We start from the raw sequence: 17,537 nt of genomic DNA, 5'->3' as shown, positions 1-17,537 counted from the left end.
TGTTTCCAGGGGGGCTACTGTCCCTGGAGCTGGAGCCTGCTGTGGAGTGGGTCATCTCCGAACCGCTCCGAGAGGAGGATACTTAGTGGAGCTCGGAGTTGGAGGGCATTTTCAGGCCTGCCCCTGGAAGGTTCTGGAGCAGAGGCCAATGTTCCCCTTCACACACCACACACTGGTAATGTAGCTTCCTGGGTCCCTGGATCTCGGCTATGACTAACTGGCCTGTGCACTCCATCTGGGTGTCAGGTGACATTACATACGTAATCCCAACAGTTCCCACCTCAGCCCTGTGGGGCTTGTAATTTTTTAAAATAGTTATCTCATAGATGGGGAGCCTGAGGCTTTGAGAGGAGAGGCTTGGCTGAAGAGGTTGGTGAGTAGTAGAGCTGGGTCACTGTGGCTCTTCTGCCACCAGCCACACCTTCCATGGAGGCACCCAGGGCCTGGAGGTGTCTCAGCTCTGAATCTACAGGCCTGGGCTCCCAAGGATGCCCCAGATGGCAGAGACTGAGGCTGGGAGGCCTGGACCTAGTCTGTCAAAGCTGGGGAGAGCCTGGCCAGCCAGGCTGGACCCATGTGAAATCTGGTGGTCAGCAATCAAGCAGGAGGCCAGTGGCCGACTTGGGACCATCTGGGAGCTATCATGCCCCAGGTCACTGGGCCAGCCCCTGATGGGGCTGCTTCTCCCCGGGGAGCCTCAGGCAAGGGCTGGTGGACTTAGCCCAGATCAGTAAGAGTCATTTTAGGTGTCTGAGCCAGGGAGTGCCAGGGTGGGGGATGTGTGTGGTTGAAACTGGCAGCTGGAGGATGACGGGTCCAGTTGACTGCGTAGCAGGAACATGGTGACCAATGCTGCCTGCCTGGGTGCCCTGGGGACTGCCTTGGGTGGGTTGGGCCTTTTTTTTTCTTGCCAGTTTGCTATCGCCAAACAGCAAGGAGCCCCCAGTAAGTTCCCTCTGAGGTGTGGTGCCCGTGTTTCTCTGCAGAAGCTCTCCAAGCCCCTGCAGAAAAAAGGAGGGGCTTGTTTATTTCAGGATAGAAGGGGACTTCTGCTCTGGTGAGGTGTCCCTGTAGCTAGGTCTCCCTTCTGATGGCCCTAGCTCTCCCTCTGCCCCTCGGAACCTGGCTGGCCTGTGCCCCACCCTGTCTCTGTGCTCCAGTCCTCCGCCCCGGGTGCTTCCTTAGGGCGTCCTGCTTCAGGTCCCATGGGATAGGAAAGAAGGGATTTCCCGGCCTGAGTGAGAATGAGCCCTGGAGGTGGGGTGGGCACAGAGACCCAGCAAGGGGGGGGTGGGAGGCCCCTGGCAGTGACCGGTTCTAGAGCTTTTCCCTGGAGCCTCTGAAGTGTCTGGCCAGGGTTCTGCTCCTTCCTACCTAGCAGGGAAGGCCGGATGACAGAAGCTGTCCTCAGCCTCTGGGTGGTCTGCAGCTGGGCTCCACCTCCTCACACCTGCCCAGGTGGGCGCCTTTGCTGAGCCCCGAGTGCAGGCACTGGTGTGGGGGCGTGCCTCCACCAGGCTTCAGGCCCAGCTGCTCTGGGGCCCTGCTTCAGCGCTCCAGGGGAGGACCTCAGGCCAAAGCTAGTTTCTAGATCTCCTAATTTACCTAGTTCCGGGCCAGGCCTGGATGGTGAGTTCACCCACAACAGTGACTGTCCCAGAGAGTGGGGGCCACCGCAGCTGGCCCTCCGCAAAGACACAATTTCCCACCACCCAGGCTGGGGGCACTTAGGAGAGGGCCCCTCTTCACCTCCCCACCCTGCAGAACAGGTCCTGGATCCTCCCTTGTGTGGCTGCCAGAAGGTCTGTGAGATGGGCAAAAGGTTCTGCCCATGATCTGTCCAATGGTGTCCAGTGACAGGCAGGAACGCTGTCCCACTGCAGCGAAAGCCTTTCTTGCTGGAGTGGGAGGGTCACTGAGAAGCACTTTTTGCTTTGTTTTTCTGTGTTTGTCAAAAGCAGCGGCTCCCAGATGCCCGGGTTTAGGGCGTCCCCCATGTCGGGCACCTTGCTTGGCCTGTCTGGGTGTGTGGAGCGGCAGGAGGGGCAGCTCCCTGGAGGAGTGGGTTTTCCAGACTCCCCGCCCTCCCCCACCACTCCATTTGCTTATTCAATCCAGGCCATTATCCCAGTCTCTGCCCAGCCTCAGGCGGGTCGAAATGCGATCCGGCCCCATTGATCGCCTGCAGCCCCAGGCTGCTGATGGAGCCCGACTGATGGAGCCCGACTGATGGAGCCCGACTGGTGCAGCCACAGCTGGGTGGGGAGGAGGACAGGACCCCCCACATACACACTGGAGGAGGGTGGGAGTGGCCTCCTCATCAAGTCCCAGGCTTGGGGGCTCTATGGGACCAAGAGAGCCCAGTGCTGCTGATGTCCCAAAGCAGGCCCGCCCACCCTCGGAGAGGCTTCCAGAGTCGTGCCTCTGCTCAGAGGCCAAACCTTCCCCACCAAGCCTCTCCTTTCAGGCAGAGGTGTCCTCCCCAGCACCCAAGCCTAGGCTGCCGGTCTGGTTTGGGTGCCATCCCGAGGTCCTGGACTTGGCCCTGGGGATGGCCTGGATCTGTTTGTATCTTAAGCCATCATCCCATCTCACTCCACCCTAAAGGGCAGGGAGGATGGAAGGGGTGGTGGTGGTGGTGGTGGCAGTGGTGTCATCTCAGGGGCCCTGCCAAGTCAGCTGCTCCCCCAGCTGGGGCTTGTTTGGAAAATGAGCCTGCTTATGGTGGGCTCATACTGCCCAGGAGGCTTGAGGGCAAAGAGTCCCTTCCAGGCTGCAGGGGAGGCATGGGGGTGCAGGGTGGGGGGCAGGCAGCCTGCACCCTTGCTAATGGCTTGAGATGCCTTCAGGGCACTTCAGCACCTCTTGGGAAAGGACCTGGCCTCATCAGGGGAAGTGGGAACACGGAAGTGTGCTGTCCTTGGGTAAGTGACTGGCGGTCTGGGGAAATGCCACTCCGAGAATCAGATCGCAGCCAGCCCTCAAAGGGTCTGGGTGTGTGCGGGTCTGCTGGGTGTGTGCAGTGGGTTCTGTGGTCAGGAGAATGCCGTCTGGATGGGAGATATTTGGTTGGTTTTAGCTTGGCCCATTCCTGCCATTGACTGATGGCCCCAGAGGCTACCTGTTCCCATTCCTGGGTAGAAGGTCTCAGCCCCATTGTTTGTCCACTGCTTTTAGGGAAGAGGCCTTGGCAAGTGGAATGCTCTTCCTCCCTTGGACTTGATGGGGAGGAGGAATGTTTTGTGCAGCAACTTCCCTCTCTCCCTTTGGGGTGGGCAGCCTGGGAGCTTTAGGCTCTGGGGAATGGCTTGGGAGCATCTCCCTGGATTAAATGGAGCAGTGACGTGGGCTTAGTAAATAGCAAAACCCAGCCCACATTAGCCATCTCTTCCCCAGCGCCCGGGGGCAGGGCTTTCTGGCCTGGCTTGTGCTGGTTCCCAGAGTCCCTGCTGTCAGGTGCTGGGAGTGGAGGTGCCCTTGGGTTCCCTTGGGAGTGGTGACCACAGCTGGGGGCCTGGGTTGGATCCTGGTGGCTGCCCTAGGGATGGTGTCTGCTCCATGCCTGCCCACAGGAACTGCAGGTTAGAGATATGAGGGGAAGGGAGGAGAGGAGGGGGCTGAGGAGGGACTGGGACCAGCAGGAAGGGGGACTGTGGGGTTGGGCCTCCACACCAGGGCGACCCTGCAGGAAGGAACTTGTCGCAGTTGTGGGGATGGGCGCCTCTGTCTTGGCCCTGCCTGGACCATCCTAACTGTCTCTGTCTCTTCCTCAGCACAGACCGAGGCCTCCCCAGCTCCCTGGTCCCACAGCTGCTTGCCTCCCCCCCGTTTTTGGCAATGGTAGAACTCACACTGGTGAGGTAACAGGATCCGGTGGTTCTAGACTTGCCAACTATGGGGCGAGGACTCAGCCGGCACACTATGCACAGCCAGCGAGGGAAGGGCCGGCCATGCTGGACCTGCTGCTCCACGAGGAAGGAGGGGACTCAGGTCCCGGGACTGCTGGGTAGTGGCAGAGGGCAGATGCAGCTGGAAGTGACACTCGGTGTTTCCCTGCATCCCCCTGAGGTCACAAGTCCTCAAGTCAGCTGGGAAGCCATTCTCTGGCCCTCAGGGGGTGCTGCCAAGAGGAGCTGGGGTCCAGCTGTGCTCCAGGCTGTGGCCCTTGAGTCTGAATCGAGGAGTGAGGGAGCTGGAGGATGTTTGGTTTCAGGGCTTTGGCCTGGCTCCTCTGGGTGGTGAACCTTCTCATCCCCTCCCCTGAAAGGCCCTGTTCAGGGTGGGCTCTGGGGCCCCGAGGGAGGGTCTCCTAACCTTCCACAGGTCACCAAGAGTGGTTCCTTCCTGGGCTGCTGGCTGGGAGGATGAGGGCAGGGAGGGCACGCCGTGCATCACGGACATCCAGTGATGCTGCTGAGGCCATGGAGGGCCAGATGGGATGAGCCTCCAGAGATGTGCAGGAGGAGAGTGTACAACTCACTTGTGTAAATGCGGGACTGGCCTCCTGGGGTGCAGGTGGCCCATGGGCTGGACCTCTGTGCCTCCAGCATTCCACTTCATGGATTTGCTCCTCCTGACGCCTCAGAACCTGAGACAAAGCCTCCACTCACCTTCCCAGAGCTTGTGTTTGCAGTGGGAGCTCCCCTGAGCTGGGCCACGGGGTCATGGGACGTGGCTCTGGGGTCAGAGTGAGTGGCACTTCCCAGAGACTTGGGCTTGGTGGGCAGACCTGCTGGGGAAGCCTGGCCCTGGAGTCTCCTGGCCTGCAGATGGCTAAGGAGCCAGAGTGGGAGCTGCGCGTGTGGTTGAGAGGGTGTGGGTGCAGGTGTAAGTGTGTGTGTGAGTGTGGCCTGGCCCGCAGTGAACGGTGCAAACGCAAATGTGAAGGCCTGTCCCCTGCTCCCCAGCCCTCGGCCTGCCAGCCTTCCTTCTCTGGTGCTCCCTATGCCCCAAACCCCTCCTGTCAGCCCCCATCAGCCCTCGTTTCTCCTCACCTGCCCTCAGAGGGTCATGTGTGGTTCCATGACCCACCAACCCCTGTGGTTGGGCAGGGCAGGGCAGACGTCTGTCTGGTGGCTCCAGGCTCGACCGGCTCCATGCGGCTCACTGCGCTCTTTTGGGAAGACACAGGCCGAGTAGGGAAGGTCTGAGCCGGCAGCTCTTGAGACAGAAAGAGAAGGGAACTGTCCTCCCACAGGCTGCACTATGCATGTTACATGCCGGGGGCACAAGCGGACGCTGTGTAAACAGTCTGGCTCTGTGGGGCATGAAGAAGGCTGCTCTAAGCTAGGGCCACACGGCACCTGCTGGGACACGGGGAGGGGTGGGGAGTCCTGGAAGATGAGTGACCCTCAGGGAGAGGAGGAGACTCCTGTCGGAGAGCACACAGATTTCCTGGGGTCCATGCCGGCCGGGCTGGAAGGCTGGCCATCTTAAGGCTGCATTTGTTCCCGAACCTAAGGACCACGGGAGCCACGCAGGCAGAGGGGGTGTGATCAGATGTGTGTTCTGGCAGGATGGCTCTTGTGGCTGTGTGCAGAATGAAAGGAGGAGTTGGACTTGGCCATTAGGTCCACAATGGCAGAGGCAGCAGGTGCCATGGGAGAAGGACCTTGGATACATGCCCAGGAAGGTAAGTGGGGGTCTGCTGGAGACCAGGGCAGTGGCGTGATCTCAGCTCACTGCAAACCCCACCTCCCGGGTTCATGCCATTCTCCTGCTTCAGCCTCCTAAGTAGCTGGGACTACAGGCGCCCACCACCACGCCCGGCTAATTTTTTGTATTTTTAGTAGAGACAGGATTTCACCGTGTTAGCCAGGATGGTCTCGATCTCCTGACCTCGTGATCTGCCCGCTTTGGTCTCCCAAAGTGCTGGGATTACAGGCGTGAGCCACTGTGCCCGGCCTGCTCTCTGTTCTTGAGCTTGTAAATAACAAAACCAGGAGATGTGGGCGGAACGGTTTAGTGTACTGATCAACAACAGCAGCATAATCGCGGTGCCCAAGTACTGCTAAGTGCTAAGCATGGAGGTAAGGTCAGTGATTAGAATGCATTTAATAGTCCAAGCTGGCGTGGAGGAGCCCTGCGTCATCTTTGTCCCCCGACCCACATAGCCTCATTTGGCTGGTACAGCTGCTGGCAGGAATGGAATTATTATGGGGCCTCAGCAGGGTGGGCACTGAAGAAGAAACTGGGGGCTTTGGGCAGATTGAGTCATAGTAAAGCTATTGATCTTTGAGCGCGGACTGTGCTACATTTTCATGATTTCAGTGAATCCTCACAACCACGGGCAGAGCACAGATGAGCAAACAGGATCAGGACAATGAAGTGTTTAGCCAAGGTGAGTGGTGGAGCAGGGAACCCGGGCCCTGGCAACTGCTCCCAGAGGCTGCAGGCCCCCGTGTCACACAGCCAGGGGAGGGGGGCTGCACTGTGGCCAGTGGACCCTGACCTTCTCCCTGGTGCCCCTTTAGCCCCTGCAGAGACTTCTGCCTTTCCCTAGGATACATGGTTGCTGGGGATGGCAGAGCTAGAACCAGGGTGGTGGGAAGGCAGGACTGATCAGTGGGATGGTCCCCACGGAATGGAATGTCCCAGCTGCCATCACCACTGTCGCCTCCCCGTCTCTGTCCTGCCCTGCTCCACTGACCGTCCTCTGAGCTAATCTGACCACAGTATCCCCACCCTCTCCCTTGGGATAAGCCCAAGCGCCTTACCTGGTTTATGGGGCCTGGTATGACCCAGCCCTGCCATGCAAACTACCCTCCTGCCCCCCCACACCTGTCTTCCTGCTCGCCAGGAAGAAATTATTTCGCCTTCCTCATGTGGCCTGCCCTCCCCGCCAGCTCCTCCTCCCTTTGAAGCTGGTCAGAAGCATGTCTCAAATGCCCTGCGCACACCTTCCCAGCCTGCTGGTGCCAAAACCACAGGGCTAGGGGTGAGGGTTGAGGTTAGTGGGTCAGCTTCACCCATCAACTGGAGGCTCTTTGGGTCCAGGCTGCATCTCACTCACACTTTCATGCCCAGGGCTGGCCTCGGCCTGGTATGGTGCCTGGCATGTGGCAGGGAGGCTGTGGAATTCCAGACCTGGGTGATGCATTCTGACTTCCACACTCTGTGTAACCTCTGACCTCAAGCATCTCCGAAAGTCTTGTCACCCCCCCAAGAGTCTCAGTTCCCGCAGTGGAAGGGACCCTCGTGCATGGGTAGCCCATGGGCCCCCTGAGGTCATAGGAAGGCCTGCCTGGCTCTGACCTCCAAAAGGCAGGGGCTGCCTTGGTGTCAGGGCCTAGGGCGTACAGATGGCTCCACAAGGCAGCTCTTCCAGGTCAGGCAGCTGGAGCCTGGGCACCTTTTGGAGCACAGAGTAAGTGTGCACAAAGTACCATCAAAACCATGTGTGAGAGGCTCCCACAAAGACCAGCTTTCTAGCAGAAAGAAGATGGCTGCATTAAGTCCACCAATATTCTTTTTTTTTTTTTAAGAGGCATCCAACATTCCTGCAGGGGAAGAGGCTGTTAGGGATGAACTCATCTGTTCTTTTTTTTTCTTTTTCTTTTTGAGACAGAGTGTTGCTCTGTTTCCCAGGCTGGAGTGTGCTGGCACAATCTTGGTTCACTGCAACCTCTACCTCCTGGGTTCAAGCAATTCTCCTGCCTTGGCCTCCCAAGTAGCTGGGATTACAGGTGCCTGTCACCAGGCCTTGCTAATTTTTGTATTTTTAGTAGAGACAGGGTTTCACCATGTTGGCCAGGCTGGTCTTGAACTCCTGGCCTCAAGTGATCTGCCCACCTCGGCCTCCCAAAGTGCTGGCATTACAGGTGTGAGCCGCCGCGCTCGGCCCCCATCAATATTCTTGTTAAACACTAAGAGCAAAGGGCTGGGCTTGTGCAGGAGGCATGGCACCCAATGCCAATGGGCCTGCCCTCGTGGTACATACAGCTCAACAGGGGAGCTGGGCCGGGCACAGTTACAAGCCCCACTGGGCAGCGTGGATGGGGCAGGTGCATGTAGTACAGACAGGAAGAGGTGCTGGGGCTGGAGAAAGGCGTGGCCTCCAGGGCTGGGGTGGTGCATGGGCTCTGAGTGGAGGGAGCCACCTACATTGAGCCTGAGTGAGAGAGAAGGGGAAAAGAGCAGGTCCCAGGGGGAGGAATACGGGGGCAAAGTGTGGTGCTTGGAAGGACAGGCTGCAGCCAAGTTACGGCAGCAGATTCCCGGAGGGGGGTCGTGGGAGATGAAGGTTGTGAAGCCCTTGACGTTACCCCTCAGTCTGGGCTCAGTTTGGAGGGCACTGGTGCTGTGGTGTGAGCTGGACCAGACCAGAGATGGTCTGGCTATCCAGGTCCCTTCTGCGGCTTACTTGCTGTATTGCTGTGCATTGAAAGACATTTCAAAACATGTAAAACCCAGGATTTTTGGTTTTCATTGGGGGCCACTCAGGAAATCCCAGTTCACTCCATTTCTGCAAACAACTCACCTATCTCCAGGAAAAATGGAAACTGGAGATTTTAGCTATGAAAGATTTGGGTGGGAATGTGAGGCTATTTTCAAGCAGTTGAAGGAATTCTAGTTCTCTATGACTTAAGAGAGCAGAAGCAGGGGCAGTAGCCGACCCCAGACAGGCACGTTCTGTACATCACACAGAGCTTCCTGACTGCACCACTGAGGGCCTCGGGCCTGAACCCTCCATCTCTGGAGATGGCCAAGCAAAGATGCTGGAGTGGGATGCCAACCTCAGGTGGGGACCAGATCAGATGCCCTGTCAGCATGACAATCCTAAGTTTATGTCGAGGCTGGTTCCTCACCCAAGTTGGGACCTCTCACAACTCCCTAAATTCCCCAGCCATAATCTAGGCATTTAAAAATGTATATAATTGGGAGGCTGAGGCAGGCAGATCACAAGGTCAGGAGTTCGAGACCAGCCTGGGCAATATGGTGAAACTCCATCTCTACTAAAAAGACAAAAATTAGCTAGGTGTGGTGGTGGGCACCTGTGATCCCAGCTACTCCGGAGGCTGAGGCAGGAGAATCACTTGAACCTGGGAGGTGGAGGTTGCAGTGAGCCAAGATCGCACCACTGCACTCCAGCCTGGGTAACAAAGCAAGACTCCATCTCAATAAAGACAAGTATAAATGCTGTGATGAGAAAACTGAACACGATGAGTTTTGCATTCACAGTGGATGTGTCTTTTCTCAAAGAGCAGAAGCTGAAAAGTCAGCCCCTGTAGTGGGAGGTGGGCAAGTCCTGTAGGAGGGTTCTCCAAGCTGTGCTACACGTGTTGGCCCAGGCATGACCTCAACCTTCCAGGGACTGAGGCCTCTCCTTGCACTGGCTTCGCTGGTGTTTCCTGGGGTGAGAGGCCGTTTGGAAAAGGAGGCAGCAGGCCTTGGAGTGGCAGAGAAGGCTCCATCATCAGATGCTAAAACTGCCAGTTTCAACTTTTCCTGGAGATGGAGGAGTTGTTTTCAATAATGGAGTGAACTGGATTTCCTGAACAAGCCTCCCAGTGAAGAGGAAGCATAGCGCCCACTGGAGCTTGTCAGGGGAGGTGAGCCACAGGCAGAGGTGCCCATCCCCCAATATCCTTGGGGCAGGGTGGGGCTCACGCTTTTATGAAAACGGATTTGTGTCTCTTAGGGTTGGGTGGAAATGGAACCTTTCATTGCCACCGACTAACCCACAAGTCTGAGGTGTCTTCTGTTCATAGAACCAAAGGCATCAGGCATCTTGATTTGGTGGATCTGGACACAACATGGTTTTATTTTCTATGGTCACTGCCTTGACCTTGTTTGACTTTGTTCTGTTGACTTTCCCTTCTAGCACCTTTTTTTTTTTTTTTTTTTTTGAGATGGAGTCTCGCTCTGTTGCCCAGGCTGGAGTGCAGTGGCGGTATCTCAGCTCACTGCAACCTCTGCCTCCCAGGTTCAAATGATTCTCCTGCCTCAGCCCCCTGAGTAGTGATCCACCTGCCTCGGCCTCCCAAAGTGCTGGGGTTACAGGCGTGAGCCACTGTGCCCGGCCCCTTCTAGCTCCTTAATGACATTTTGGGTGAATTCTGTATCTGTGTAAGCATGTACCATCATTCAACCCATCACTTTCAAGCTTCAGTGTCAAACTTGAGTTCAAGTACATTTGCTGCCCTTTTCCTGAGGGGAGGCAGGACCTTGGTGCTGGGAACGTGGTCTGCCTGGTAGACACTTCCCTTCTCTGCTCATGGTCCAGATCCTCCAGAAGCAGGGGGTGGGGGTTTGGGTGGGGGATAGAGGGGTGGGCAAGGAGGGAGGATGGGAAAGGGAAGGCGGAAATCCTTAAGCACTTTCCCCCAGACCTTCGACTCTAATAGCTCCACCCATCTTTGCAGATCTTAGATGGCCAGTGGGACCATTGGGGTGGTGGCCAGGGGCAGCTGAGCCTGTTGTATCCTTGTGCTCCCGTGGTTGGCGGTTCTCTTGAGAATGTGGGGTTCCAATATGGGGGAGAACTCTGTGTCCACAGTTGTGGCTCTGATCACCCATCCCAGGTAATGGAAAAAGTCGCACACCATTCCTTGCTCAAGCAGCCATTTCAGATGGCCAGTTCACCATACCCGTCTCCCCTCCATCCTTTCCTTAATGCTCTGTAAATAAACACTGAAATGCCACATTAGTTTGGCCCCTCCCAGAAAACTTTCAAAATTGAGGTGTTAAGGTCTAAGGAAATAAAGCTATTTATTTGGCTATAAAAATGTTGTGAAAGATGCTGAATGTAAAATAACTTGGCGTTCTCTTAAACTTAAAAAAAAAAAAAAAGTACTTAGCGCTTTGTTTCTTCGAGTAACTGTGTCTTGTTCCCTTTCTAGTAATTCGAACCTCTTAGCCAAGACCAGAGCTAAACGGGCACCTTCATCACACCGCCGACGTTGACCCCAGGCTGACAAATGTGACCTGCTTCCGTTGGTCTTTGAATCCTCATTTCTATTTGCTTTTCAACTGTAATGTATATATCTTTTACGTAACTTACTTCAAGTCATTTTGTAGGGAAATGTGTAAAAAACCCCTGCTTTTTGGGATCATGAAAATATTTCAAAGTTAGATTATGCTGATGGTTGTCCAACTTTGTAAATACACTAAAGATCGTTCAATGGTACACTTTAAACGGATGAACTTAATGGTATGCAAATTATCTCAATAAAACGATTTGAAAAAATTCTTGAGGCTACTGGGGATGGTGGGAGGCGGGGACGGCACACAGCTACCCAAATGACCCCTAATTTACTAAGGCAGGCCTCCACAGACGTAGACAGGCAGTGTGGCCTGTGGGGAAGCCGGGCATGCCCGCGCCGTCATCCCCCGGCTGCAGCACCCTGGGCCATAAAGGCGGCCACTGGCATTCGGGGGTTGCATTTCCCAGCTCGCTTCCCCGAGAGCGGCCCGTACCCTGCGGTCTGGACCAGGCCGTCCGATGTCCTGCCATCGCTGATTGGGCCGCAGGTGGACACGTGGTCTCAGCCAGCCAATCGGGTGCGCCCCCCGACGGCGGCTCTGGGTTCGGCGTGCGCTCGGGCTCTCAGTGAACCCGCGTCGCGCTCGCCGGCACCCGGGCCCGCCTTCGCCGAGGCCATCTGTGGGCTTCCGCGCTCACAGTCGGGTGAGCCCCGGCAGGCCCCAGGCGCTTCCCTGCATCGTGTTGTTCAGGCTGGGCTGGAGGACAGGGCCCGCACTGGCTGGGTCCTGCGGGAGGTGTGGGCCTCGGCATGGACGGGAGGACCCTAGGCCAGGGACCCCAGCTCGGCCCTGCCCCACAGCCCCGCGCCAACGCCCTGCTCCCAAGGACTTCAGCCGGGCCCACGAAGTCTTCGTCGTCCTTGTCGTTTGACCGCTGTTTTGGACAGATGAGTACCCAGAGGCCCAGGGTAGAGAATCCTAATATGTGATGAGTTAACTAAAAAGCCAAAGTTTTTTAACTTTGGCTAACTTAAAAAACATTATTCTCTTTAAAAAAAAGGTCTATCTTCATGGTTGTTTTCTGCAACCATTTTGGTAAATTCCAGAATTATACATTAATTTATTTGGTGTAAACCTTGCTCTTGCTTTCTATAAAAATAGCTCTGGTAAAGGAAATACCTAACTTCTAAATTAAAAATTTCAGATTTTGAGAATCTGGATGGTAACCCGGGCAGGAGGAGCTGAGTAGGAAAGGGAGCAGAGTGATTTGGGGGATGAGCCAGCCGTGTGGCCCGGGGCTTCAACTTTCATAGCCCAAATGAGGAGTGGTGGCTAACTTCCCTCACAGATTAAAGTCCACTACGGGAGAGCCAAGCTTTGGCTTGGTTTCCTGATCACCCAGGGGTTTTTGAGTTCTCCCAGTCTCATTGGGCCCTGGGGTCTTTAAAGAAGACAACACAATGCAACTGTTAGTGACCAAGAATGTGTTCAGCATCAACATTTCACTATCCGTCACCCCTGGGGGGATATCACATAGCCAGATTTTTCTTAAGAATAAAATCAATGTTATTTTTACATAAAATTATTTAACATTGGATTTTTGCAGAAATTAATATATACATTATATATATTTTATATATAATATCTATTTTATATATAATATATGATATATATAATACATACCATATATAATATATAATATACATGATATGTATTATATATCATATATTTATCATATAATATATATATATTTTATATAATATATTTATATTTATATATTTTAATATAATATATTTATATATATATAATATATATTTTATATATAAAGACTGGTGTCGCTCTGTCACCCAGGCTGGTCTTGAACTCCTGGCCCTAAAGCTATCCTCCTGCCCTGGTCTCCCAAAGTCCTGGGATTACAGGCGTGAGCCACCATGCTGGTCAGACTTTTTTGAGTAATGAAAATGTGTGGGAATAGATGTTTTGGGTTCTCTGAATTTTCCGATTAAACAACCACTGGAAAACTAGGTTCACTCATCCTATGAGTTGTATTGAGGCCCTGCTGCATGTAAGCACGTGCGTGTGTGTGTTGGGGGGGAGCGGTAAAAAGGTCCAGCCACGGGAGGCTGTTCCAGGTCCAGCAAGCTCAGGACACACGTGGAGGTTACTTTATAACCCTGATGTGCAGTTTTGTCCTCTGAGTGGTTGGCATAGAGAGCAGAGCTGTAACAGACAGACACATCAGGCCTTATTCCAGCCCTCCAGTTTTTAGTTCTTGGGGAAGATGCCAAGTCTCAGTTTCCACCCCCATAAAATGGAGTCTCTCCTTACCGGACTGTGAAGAGGATTAGAAATAAGGGTGTAAGGTGTTTTGCATAGTAAAATGCTAGTAGCCATTTAGTAATTGATAGCTGTAACTTACTATTTTTTGGAGAGAGTCTTGCCCTGTCACCCAGGCTGGAGTGCAGTGGCATGATCATGGCAGTCTCAACCTCTTGAGCCCCAGCGAACCTCCCAACTTAGCCTCCTGAGTAGCTGGGACTATAGGCATGGACCACCAGGCCAGGCTGATTTTTATATTTTTCGTAGAGATGGGGTTTCACCATGTTGCCCAGGCTGATCTCAAACTTCTGGGTTCAAGCAATACACCTGCCTTGGCCTCCTAAAGTGTATTAAGTTCCTTAAAGGGTAGATAAATTCAGGAGTTTCAGTTGAGACCCAGTAAACTTAAATTTCACTAACAATTTTATTTGCCAAGTGCATTCAATTTGGGGAGAATCTCCCAAATATTAGTTAAGCTACGTAAAAAATAACTGAATGCTTTTTTTTTTTTTTTTTTTTTTTGAGACGGAGTCTTGCTCTGTCGCCCAGGCTGGAGAGTGCAGTGGCATGATCTTGGCTCACTGCAAGCTCCACCTCCCAGGTTCACTCCATTCTCCCGCCTTAGCCTCCCGAGTAGCTGGGACTACAGGCTCCTGCCACCACGCCCGGCTAATTTTTTGTGTTTTTAGCAGAGACGGGGTTTCACCGTGTTAGCCAGGATGGTCTCGATCTGCTGACCTCGTGATCCACCCACCTTGGCCTCCCAAAGTGCTGGGATTACAGGCATGAGTCACCGCACCTGGCCCCAACTGAATGCTCTTATACCCTCCACTTTCATCCATTCCAGGCCACAAGAAAAGTGTATCATTGGGGCCTGGCGCGGTGGCTCACACCTGTAATCCCAGCACTTAAGAGAGGCTGAGGCGAGTGGATCACTTGAGGTCAGGAGTTCAAGACCAGCTTGGCCAACAGGGTGAAACCCATCTCTATTAAAAATACAAAAAAATTATCTGGGTGTGGTGGGCGCCTGTAATCCCAGCTACTAGGGAGGCTGAGGCAGGAGAATTGCTTGAACTCAGGAGGCAGAGGTTGCAGTGAGCCGAGATCACGCCACTGCACTCCAGCCTGGGTGACAGAGTGATGATGAGGCTCAAGTCATATTTTTCTAGGCACAGATTCTGGGACCAGCCAGCCTGCCCGCCCAAGTTTGTATCTTAGCTCTGCCTCTTACCAGCAGTGTGAACTTGGCTGAGTTATTTAACTTAACCTCTCTGTATTTCAGTTTGCTCATCTATAAAACGGGGATAATAGTATTTTGTAAAGGTTAAATAAATTTATAGGTAAATCTTTTAATACAGTACAAGGCATATTGTAAGGGCTAAGTGTTCACTGTTATTGCTACCGTACACTCTGTGTAGACAAACCATAGTTCTCGTAAGCAAGCTAGCAAAGCTTGAGTCCTGGATAGGGTCAGGGTCCAGGCCTATTCCTGCCTCCTAAGGAGGCGCTAGTTTCTCAGGGGACCTTGGTTCCCCTCTGCAGATGACGGTTATCCCTTCTTCCTCCTTTCCCCACTGTATATTCCAGGCCACCAATACTCAACAAATGTTTGGTAGCAGCCCAGTGGTTTTCAGGATGGAGAAATTCAAATTCAGAGGGGCATGGGGACTAAGAGGAAACCCACGATCTTCAGAGATTTCAGTCGGAGTTCAGTCCCGGAGCCCTGCCTCCCCTCTCTATTGTACCTCTTCCTCCACGCTGCCGCCAGCATCCTGAGTGATCTCCAAGAGCTGCCTCCTGGAGTAAACAGCAGAGGCCAGGTGGGAGTGCAGGGATGGGGCATCTGAAGCCCCAGTTGTGATGACCTAGGTGCCACCAGCCCGCTGAGGTGGAGTGAGAGGGAAAACACAGACTCCACTCCCTTACCCCACGTAGCTTCTGCTCCAAATAATTAAGCTCCAGTTTCCTCCCTGATGAGTTTTGGTGCTGACACCAAAAGGAAACACCATGAGCCTGATACGACTCTGCCATGCCCAGAGCTCAAGCTTCGGAGGCATTACTGAGACGGGGAGAGAGCCTTGCTTGGGCATGAGTGAGGCCCAGGGCAAGGAACCCCTCCTCTGCTCTGCCCTTCTGGTTCTTCTCAGCTAATTTGTTCAAGTTTGGATAATGCCAGTAGTCACCTGTATCACCAGTGGGCCTTCTCAGATGCAAGACTTAAAGCCAGTAACTTTTAGACCAGTCTCCTGGTTTCTGTGAGCACCAGATCCTTGTGTGGAGCCTAGATGATAAACTACTTAACAGAGGATCTTTGAGAGCTCAAACGCGCTAACAGCTCATTCTGCACTAGTGCTCTGTCCAGATGGTGCTTCATCACCTTGGACTGCAGCGGTTGGTTTATGTAAAGGTCTCCTCCTCACTCCTTGTTTCTCACAGGCAACTACTGTGCTTCATTCACCTGGCACATGACAGGCATTCACGTAGTTAAGCGCAACTGACCATCAGGTCAGGTCTGGTCTACAGATGGGTTTTATTTTGCTTGCAGAGTATGTAAATTTTTTATTTGTTGCAATCACATCTCGTACAAAAATCTGGATTCCCCAGATTCTCTGGACAATTTTGAAGATGGGGCATTAGGGTCCGTCTTCCTGCATGGTGACAATCAGCACCTAGGACAGGCTGCCCCATTTAGATGGATACTGTCCACTCTGCCTGTCCCCATCACTCCCTCCTGTCACATGGGAATTGCCTCCGTTTCCCTCATTGATTCGACCTCCCTGGTCCCTATAGACAGCGGAGTTAGCAGCTCCTGTTGGTGACTTAGGCAGGGATGGAAGGGAAGGTCTCCATCGGCCCCACCAAAACCAGTTGTCAATACATGCCTGTGGCAAAGGCAGCATCTGAGGCTCGCCAGGCAAACAGCAGCTAGAAGGCGCCTCTGGAGATACCCTCGGTCAGCAGGTATTCTAGACAACCCAGCTATTTCATGGTAGGCAGTAGCACGGATGTGTGGTTGATTTGGCTGCACTCAATCCTTTTTCTAGTCCATTCTCTCTGGTGAAAAATAGGCGAGGGTATGCCATTTGTGCAAGAAGGGGGAAAGGTAGGCACTTGGCTTCACTGAACCACCAGCAGGCATCAAGGAAAAGGCTTCTTGGCCTTCCCATCCAAGCATTCTGATTATGATCACCAGGAAAGTGGCCAAGACACCCAACAATATAAAGAAAGGGGTGGTGGGGATGGCAGCAGGTCATTCCAGGCTGAGGCCAGGGCATGCACAAGCATGGAGGTGCAGGCCACTGGGGTCTAGGAAGGGCCTAAGGATGGGGCAGGAGGAACAGCTGGAGAGATGGCATATGCCATGTTAAGAGAGTAAGCTATGTGAGAAACCAGGGAGTGAGGATGCAGGGGAACAAGTCATGGCTTGAGGCTTCTGCTTGGAGAAAGACAATTCACTTTAGTAGTAATTCCCAAGATGGAGAGGCACCATCACTCACCCTCATTTTTTATTTTTATTTTTTTTTGAGATGGAGTCTCGCTCTGTTGCCCAGATTGGAGTGCAGTGGTGTGATCTCGGCTCACTGCAACTCCTGCCTCCTGGGTTCAAGCAATTCTCCTGCCTCAGCCTCCTGAGTAGCTGGGATGACAGGCGCCCGCCACCATGCCCAGCTAATTTTTGTATTTTTAGTAGAGACAAGGTTTCACCATGTTGGCCAGGCTGGTCTGGAACTCCTGACCTCGTGATCCACTCACCTTGGCCTCCCAAAGTGCTGGGATTACAGGTGTGAGCCACCGTACCTGGCCTAGGATTTTTTAAATTCGATTTTTTCCCCAGAACATCAGTATAAGAAAACAAGTTATATATGAAATGTATGAAATGGAGCACGTCTGATGATGGGGCTCGCAGGGGGCTCTGGGCAATCTTCAGTGTCCTCTTTACGGAGGTCCCCAGCGTCGGAGCAGCACAGGTCGGAGACCACTGATCTCGAGTAGGACTGCATTTTAAACGCAGAACGAGCTGCCCCAAGATAGAGTTCCTTTTGCCTAAGAAGTCAAGAGCTCCTATAGAGATGAACAATTCCACTTCCTGTTGCCACATTTTTAACTATTTATTGAATGAGGCAGTCAAAGACAGAATGGGAAACAACACAGAATCCATGCTCTGCTACTGGGGTTTTGCTTTTTTCTTCGTCTTGGCAACTTCTCAAACTATATGGAGGTTATTTCACCACAAAGGAACATGGACTTTAAAGTCCCTGGACAACTTCACAATGACGATAAAAAATAATAAT

This window comes from Hylobates moloch, unplaced genomic scaffold, assembly GCF_009828535.3.
Source record: "Hylobates moloch isolate HMO894 unplaced genomic scaffold, HMol_V3 SCAFFOLD_1, whole genome shotgun sequence".
Taxonomy (NCBI): domain Eukaryota; kingdom Metazoa; phylum Chordata; class Mammalia; order Primates; family Hylobatidae; genus Hylobates; species Hylobates moloch.
Note: the sequence above shows the minus strand (reverse complement) of the source record.